Here is a 9,060-nt window from a genome sequence, read left to right as displayed (position 1 = left end):
AGCACCCCGACCCCGACACGGCACCCCGACACCGACAGGACACCCCGACCACCGACACCTCCCGAAAAGGTGTTCTTTGGCCTCCAGAGGCCGACGGGGTCATATATTTGTGAATTATTAGTTAGGTCATATATTTTTCGATTTTGTTATGAAAAACATCATATATAATTGTGTTGATCGTGTAGTTTTAAATGTGCAGTTGTTTCATCGCTGCGAGGTTTGGTGTTCGGCGACCTCGCCGTGCGTTTGACGAGCTCTGCCCCTTCGTTCGTGGGTGAGCACAAATGACAAGTCCTCCTCCCTCATTAATTATTTGATCTATTTCGATGAAACTTGATAGCTAGCTATATATGTGTCTTGAATCATCAGTATGCGTAACCAATATGTGTCTCCCGTTCGAAAGCGTCATAGTTATAAATATGCATGCATTTGCATATTTATAACCTTGATTCTTTCGAATTGTACAACGCTATCCATGGACAGCCCGAGTATGTGTAGATTGGGTTCGTTTTCCCATATGCTTTGTTCCGGATCCGACATATATATTTCGTCAGTGCCTCCCCTGTTGTTCTCCGGGTACACATCCTCTCTGTTTATTGCAGAGACGTGTATCAGGAGAACAGCGGGGAGGTGCTGCCGAAATTTTGCGTCGGATCCAGAGCATAGCATGGGAAAATGAACCCAATCTACACATACACGGGTGGGATTAGGACCTATCATTACCTATTAGAGTGTAGGTTGCATGGACGTAATAAAATTGACAAAGTAGATCAACTAATGAATATATACATGGTGAATTACATATATAATTGTTGTGTGTCCAGTAGCTCTGAAAGTCAAGATGAGTGACCGTGCTTGGATGTATACCGGTCACACTGGTCAGAACAAATGGAGCGCTGAATGGTTCACAAAAACTAAGGGGTTTGTGCAAGCCGCATTTGCAAATGGCCAAAAGAAAACCTGGTGCCCCTGTTTCTGGTGCGGCAATTGGGAAAAGAAGACATAGGCTGAAATGAGCAAACACCTGCAGAAGAGTGGTTTTACGCCCGATTATACGGTGTGGACATTTCATGGTGAGTCTGCCCAACGTGACCGAGCTGAGGTGGATCGTCGTCGCACCGACGAGCATGGTACCGGGATGGAAAACATGGTGCAAGGCTATGATGATGCTCGGGATTCGGACGAGGAGATGGAGGAATCTGCAAAGGCCTTCAATGAAATGTTGGAGTCTTCGAAACGTCCGCTCCACGAGCACACTGAGCTTTGTCAGTTGGATGCCATCTCACAAGTAATGGCTCTGAAGGCTCAGTTCAACTTGGGCAGAGAATGCTATGACGCAATTATGACAGTATTTGGACGCTTTCTACCCAAAGGCCATGTAATGCCTGCAAACCTGTACCAGTCGGACAAAATCCTCCGTGCACTGAAGATGCCCTATGAGAAGATACATGCCTGTGAGAAAGGATGTGCCTTATTTAGGCTTGACTATGCGGACTTGAACTATTGTCCCATTTGCAAGTCTTCCAGGTATATTGTGGTAGACAACGGTATGGGTGAGAAGACACAGACCAAAATCCCCGTTAGTGTTCTTCGGTATATGCCAATCGTACCAAGACTTCAACGTCTTTTCATGGTTGAAGAGACGGCCAGACAGATGACATGGCACAAAACAGGCAAAAGAACCGAACTAGATGCAGATGGGAATCTGATGATGGTACACACATCGGATGGTGTTGCGTGGAAAAAGTTTGATGAATTACATGCTGACAAAGCGGCAGATCCGAGGCATCCTCGAGTCGGCATCAGCACGTAAGTGCATTTAATATTTTTGTACCTTCTGCATTCACGTTTCTTCAAATAACTAATGCGTTGGCCTTGTCATGCTGCAGGGGTTGGGACCACCATCATAGTGTCCGCCGGCCCAACTCCGTCCTTGGAGTTCTTTGCCGGCAAAACTTCCCGGGGTTTGTCACGTTGCCTGGTGAGGGTCGGCTTCCAGAGCTTGGATTGAGCTGGGAGCACTACGTGGCTGCCCCGGCCCTGCCGGATGAGATTATCGACGGTGTCGTGTGCGACACGAGGGCAGACATGGTGATCAGAAAGTTCTGGGTAATTTCTCCTTTACACATTTAAAAATCTTCAACTAGCTAGTTATTAATTGTACTAATCAATATAGTCTCATTTGATTGCAGACATTCTACAGGTGTGAGGAGGGATACGAGGAGGACGTGGCACATGTTATCGAGAACGTCTGCAAGCGCCTACTCCAGAACTTACGGCACGAGGCTCGGGTGCAGGCTGTTCGAGACTACTACGCCTTGCGTGGTATCAAGAAGACCAAGCCGGCGTGCCGCAATAAGTTCCTTAGTAAGGAGCAGTACATGAAGGTAATTCTTAAGGCCTTCTCTACTTAAGTTCCTTCATTTAGTAATTCTTAGCCGTAGCGCTCAAGTTTCTATTTGCTAACTTAGGCGCCTCCGAGATGGTGTGCGGATCGGATGGATTGTTGGGAGGTGTTGGTCGATGAGTGGTGCTCAAAACAATGCTAGCCCTCCACAACGAGGCCAAGGACAAACGTGCCCAAATGGAAGGTGTGCCACACCATCAAGGCAGCTCCAACTTATATCAGTTCGGGCGCAACTGGGTATGTGGTTTGCTTCATGATTCATTAAATTCATTCATCATGCTAGCTTGAGCCCTTTAATTACTAATTTTCATTGTTTCTCTCTTTCAGGCACGCTACAATAAGGCGGATAAGGTGCCAGAGGTGTACGACCTGTATGCCATGGCCCACACTGCCTCTTTCAAGAAAGTCAAGGCTTTCTCTCAGTCTGACCTCGATGATGCAAACAACTTCACCAACATCTCCTCCCACAACAAGCTCGTGAGATATAGAGATGAGGGGAAGGCAAGGAAAGGGGAGGACTTTAACCCGAGCCAGGGTCCCATTGATCCAGAGCTGGTGATGATATCTGGTGGCGGGAGGTCCCATGGCTCCATAGCCATTGGAGATGGACTTATCCGTTGTCCTAGCACTCTCCCGGAGATCAAGGCGCGCCAGTCGAGCTCCGCTCCTGAGATAAGGCCTCGTGAACGGCCAGTGCAACTCGCCATCAAGGTTAGTGATACGTACTCAGTTATCTTTCTCCATTACATTGTGTGCGCTTCCATCAATGATTACAAATGGTCATGTGAGTGGTGTTGCAGGCTGCTATACAGAGTGAGAGAGATAGAACGGAGAAACTTCTGGCGGAGGCGGCGGAGAGGCAGCGGGAGTTGGAGGAGAGGACGACAAAGATGATGGAGGAGGAGAGGGCACGGAATGACATGCAGGCAAGGGCCATGTACGAGCTCCTTGTGGTAAGTTTCTTCTGCAGATTAGCCAAAACATTTATGTAGTGTTTGTCTCATTACTAACTAGTATGACTGAGTCGTCAAAACCAAATGTGCAGTCTGTGTGCGAGAAGATAGGTCAGACCGCTCCGCAGATGCCAGTGATTGCTCCTGGGACCACGGTGAGTTTTATTTGAATGGACATTACTTGCTAGTCTTAACATTTGAGTGTCATCATGCTAACAAGACATTGGAAATGATCTTTGGTGCAGCGTAACTCCAGACAAGCATCGCACGATCCTTCTCCATCTACCGACACAAGCCACCCCGCTCCTACACCTCCTGGATCTTGGTAAGTTTATCTAGTGTTTTGCTTAACACATGCATAAAGACCTAGACTTAGCTTTATTTCCTCCAATGCTTACCATAATGACCTAGACTTAGCTTCTTCTCCTCCAAAATGACTTAATAAGCTTACTGACCTCCAAAACCATCCATTTTACCTAAGTTAGCTCTAAAACGATCTGTACTTAGCTTACTTATGTCAAAAATTGCATAATTAGCTTAGTTAGCTCATAGACATCCATTTTACCTAAGTTAGCTCTAAAATGACCCATTTTACCTAGGTTAGCTTATAAATGATCCAGTTCATCCAAGTTAGCTCAAAAATGACCCATTTTACCTAGATTAGCTCCTAAATGATCCATTTTACCTACGTTAGCTTTAAAATGACCCATTTCACCTAGGTTAACTACAAAATGACCCATCTTACCTAGGTTATCTCATAAACGATCCATTTCAACTAATTTAGCTCATAAATGATCCATTTCACCAAGTTAGCTAAAAAACGATCCATTTCACCTAAATTAGCTCTTAAATGATCCATTTCACCTAAGTTAGCTCAAAAAGATCCATTTCAACTAAATTAGCTCATAAATGATCCATTTCACCTAAGTTAGCTCAAAAACGATCCATTTCAACTAAGTTAGCTCATAAATGATCCATTTCACCTAAGTTAGCTAAAAAACGATCCATTTCACCTTAGTTACCTCAAAAACGATCCATTTGACCTTAGTTAGCTCATAAACGACCCATTTCAACTAAGTTAGCTCATAAATGATCCATTTCACCTTAGCTAGCTCATAAACGACCCATTTCAACTTAGTTAGCTCATATATGATCCATTTCACGTAAGTTAGCTCATAAATGACATACTCTTCTTGTTCTAGTCTTCTTCTTGTTCTACTCTTCTTGTTCTAGTCTTCTTCTTGTTCTACTCTTCTTGTTCTAACTTTCTTATTTTTCATTTTGCAGATTTCATTCACTTGACGAAAGCTTGCATAGATGGAGTGCTCCTTATCCCTTTCTCTGTTTCTTTTGTATCGTTGAACTATGCATGTATCGTTGGATGAAACTATTGTAATATATATGGTTGGATGCCTCTGTGTTGAACTTGTTATGTATGATGGAACTATGCATGTAATATATATGGTTGGATGATGAAGTTATGTGTTGGATATCTTATATGTTTGCTCTGTAATGGCCTTTTGAAATATATCTATATATGTCATATATATTTGTGATGAAAATTGTTGGATTTAATAAAAAACAGATAAAAGAGCCAATATGCAGGCTCTTTGCCGTCTGCCACCGACAGCAACGGGCTCTTTGCCGTCCGCCACGGACGGCAAAGAAGACACGTGGCATCCAGCTGTGCTTCCTGGGAGCTGACCCATTTGGTCAGTTTGCCTACAGTGGCAGACGGCAAAGACTTTGCCATCAGTGGCAGACGGCAAAGAACCTGCACTTTGCCATCAGTGGCAGACGGCAAAGAACCTGCCATGTAGTGACGTGTAGAAGACATCATACGGCGGACGACAAAGACACTAGAAATTTTGCCGTCAGCGGCGGACGGCAAAGGCCTGCCGTTATCCACTTAACGGACTGACAGCGCAATTATTGCCGTCCGCTCTCTTTGCCGTCCGCCGCCGACGGCAAAGGGCCTTTGCCGTCAGCCGTCGGGAAGCAAACGACAAAGTAGCTGTTTACCGTAGCCTACTTTGCCGGAGCCTTTTGCCGTCCGCGGCTGACGGCAAAGGCCTTTGCCGTCCGCCGTTCATGCCTTTGCCGTCCGCCATGGCAGACGGCAAAATAGCTGATTCCTGTAGTGCATGACCCTACCCTAGGCACATAGCTTCATCATTAGCCCCCGAATGGATCGAGGTTTGAGTGGGAAAGAAGTTGAGAACTTCTCCGACTCATTTTTCATGCCATGAGCATATCTTGTTTCGGATCAATGAACCTGAGTGATGACAGCAACTTCCTTTTCAGTCGCCTTGATCCATTCTTAGTTTTTTGTCGAGTGAGTTTCTTTACTTGAAAAGCTCCGAGTGACGGTGTGGAGGAGATCTTCCGTCTGACAAGTTGTTCTACTACCCGCAGATTTCGCGGGATTTGAATTTTGGGAAGCGCGCGGGACGGGGGAGGCCGCAGTAATCGGATGGGATAGGGCGGAGCCGCCTCGATCTCCGCACCACCTTTTTCGCCACGTATCGTGCGCGCGATTGTTACCGGATTTGACAGGACCGTCCGGGCCTACCAGTCAGCCACTCGGAAGCGACCTCATATAAGGCGTCGGACCGGGGTTTCTTGAACAGTGCGTTCTCATTTCCTCTTCTCTTCTTCAGGCTTCTTCGTCGCGCTCGCTCTCGCCCCAGCGCCGCCGCTCAGTACGCGTCTCGCCGGCGATGATGGGGAAGGAGAAGACAGCGGCTCTGGAGCGGGCGAAGAAGGCGACGGCAAAGGCGAAGGGGAAGGCGACCAGTCGGGGTGGATCTTCCTCGCGAGCCGGCCTGCCGAAGGGCTGGATCCAGGGCGACTGGATCCGCTCGACGATCCGCCAAGAAGACCTCGACGACCTAGCCAACGGAGGGCTGATCCCCCATGGATCGGCACGACTTCCGGGGAAGGAATCCGAGCCGCAACCTCGGGAGGGTGAGCGCGTTCTCCTTGCCACCCACGTCGACCGTGGTTTTCCTTGCCTCCTCACCCTTTCTTTCGGGGATTTCTGAATTTCTTTGGGGCACAACTCCACCACTTCACTCCCAACACAATCGTGTATCTCGCTGCTTTCGTGTCTTTGTGCGAGAATTTCTTGGGTTGTCGGCCTCACTGGGGTCTTTTCAAGCACATTTTCACCTGTCGTTCTCAGACGGTGAAAAAGGCCAATCCGAGTGACGAGAGAACACAAGTGATTCAGATGTGCGGGGGTCTTGGTGTTCAGATGAGAGGGAAAAGTTCCTTTTCAGCCATGATTCTTCCCAACTCAGTTCGCGGATGGCAGTCGACCTGGTTTTACTGCAAAGACCAGCCGACGCCAAGGCAGTCGACTGGCCTCCCTCCTTTTACCATGGACCGAGTGAGGAAACCCTCCTCTTTGAAGGTGCTCCCGGAGGGGAAGGCGCAGGTTAGGGTGCTGGTCGAACGAGTGGTCCAGCTTATCCATGACGGGGTCACGGGTATGGATCTCTTGGAGGTTTTCCTTCGGCGGCGCATCCAGCCTCTTCAAGCCCGAGACCATCCGATGTGGATGTATTCGGGTCTTGACGACACCACTCGGATTCACCCGGAGGAGGTCGATGACGACACACTGGAGAAGTGGCTGTCGGGCATCACCGGAAACAAGGACAACCCCAGGGGAGCCAGGAGAGTTCCTCCATTCGACCAGTCCCATGAACCAGAAAAGGTCCGATTCTGAGCTTTTGATTGTAATCTGAATTCACTCGCGCAGCTGTCTATACTGCGTCGACTGACTTTATTCTTCCTGCTTTCTTTCAGGCCCTTATCGAAATGTATTCAATGCCCAACGGAGAGCAAGAGCAAGACCTGGAAGGAGAGGCGAGCGGCGGCGACAGTGGCGAATGGTATTTTGACGGTGAAGGGGACGAAGAAAGCGACGACCCAAGTGATGGAGAAGAAGTCGAGTCGCCTCCTCGCAGGGAGAGGCGGTCCAAGCTTGACCAAGAACGACCGAGCGCCCGTGAAAAGGCGATTGCTCAGGCTGGTCAGTCTTCAAAGCATCCTCGGACCTCTTCACCAACCCCAACTAAAAAAGCGTCAAAGCATCCCAAAGTTGCAGAGCAGAAGCCTCGGAAGGCGTTGCCGAAGATTAAGATTGACATCCCCGTCGCTTCTGCGTGAGTGTCTCCCTTTGTATTCACCCGACGCCCCGTGCTGTTTGTTTTTTCTTGATTTAACCAGACGAACTTTGGAACTGGCAGCGCTGCTACTTCCGGGACCTCAGCTTATAGGGAAGAGGATGAGGTTATGGAGGATGCGGTCACTTCCAATCTGGGTATGATTTCTGACATTCTGTCTTTATTTGGTCGACTCAACTGCAATGTGTACCATTGGGTGATGTGATTTTGGCGATTGATCTTTGAACAGCTCCTAACATTATTGACCTCCCCGATGATGATGATGAAGAGCCTGAGAGGCCTTTGACGAGGAAAAATAGGCAAGCTCCTGCAAGCAAGGTGCCATAGTCCACGCCGAGGGCGGAACCAGTCGTTCAGGATGCTGGTGATGCCAATCGGGGTTCTGTTACCTTCGCCGTACCATTGTCGAGTGCCCTGCCTTCTTCGTCGACTGCTCAGGCCCCTGCCGACCCACCTTTAGTTTTTGCGACCCATCATGTCCCAGAGGACGAAGTGAATGCTGCCAAGGAAGCCATACGCCAGGCGGGCATTATGATGGAGAAGATGAAGACGGTGCGGGACGCCAGTCAGGCCGCCTACGACGCCAGCTCGGCTCTCCAAAGCAATGTTCAGGTTAGTTGGTCACCGCTTGTTCTGTTAGGATATGCTATCTGAAGACTCTCTTTCCGAAAATCTTTGCATCTGTACACCCAATGGGTGCGTCGATTGAATTTTTGAACTAGTGGGGGCGCGCTGAGTGCACCCACTGGGTGTAGTCCCCGAGACTACGGTGGACTGCTGGCAGTCGACTGTAGTCTTTGTATTTTGATTCTTTTGCTCGATCTGGTCTGGCCGCGTCGAGTGTAAACCGAACCGGTAGTTTGTCTCTTCTACTCGGTCTGGGCAAGTGGGATCAGAACCGGTGGGGGCACGCCAAGTGCACCCACTGGGTGTAGTCCCCGAGACCGCGGTCGACTTCTGGCAGTCGACTGTGGTCTGAGTTCTATGGTCTGAGTTCTTCTTTCTCTCTTTTTTTACTCCCTGCACTCGACTCCGGCGGGCCGGTCGAGTGGGATCAGAACCGGCGGGGGCACGCAAAGTGCACCCACTGAGTGTAGTCCCCGAGACTATGGTGGACTGCGGGCAGTCGACCATAGTCTTAGTATTTATTGTCTTTGTCGTTCTTCGCTGTAAAATAACTTCTCCTCCCTGATTGCAGAAATCTTGTGATCTTGGAGCTCGCTTTGCTGACTTGGAGAAACAGCAGATCCAACTAAACCTTGACTTGGAATTGGCCAAGACAGAGCTACAAAAGGCCAAGGACAACACCAATGGTAAGACGAGCTTGTCGACTGGTTTGTCTTAGGCTTGAGTACCCTTCTGCTCTTTCTGAATCAAGCACCATTTCTTTGTAGAAAAACTAAGAGAAGCTCTGGCGAAGAAGGATCAGGATTTGGCTGCTGCTCAAAAGGAAGCTGACGACAGAACCGCTCTGGCTGAACAGAAACTGGCTTCAGTCGACCAATTTTTG

Source organism: Triticum aestivum, chromosome 7A (genome assembly GCF_018294505.1).
Source record: "Triticum aestivum cultivar Chinese Spring chromosome 7A, IWGSC CS RefSeq v2.1, whole genome shotgun sequence".
Lineage (NCBI taxonomy): Eukaryota > Viridiplantae > Streptophyta > Magnoliopsida > Poales > Poaceae > Triticum > Triticum aestivum.
The sequence above is the reverse complement of the archived record's forward strand: the minus strand, read 5'-3'. Positions refer to the sequence as shown.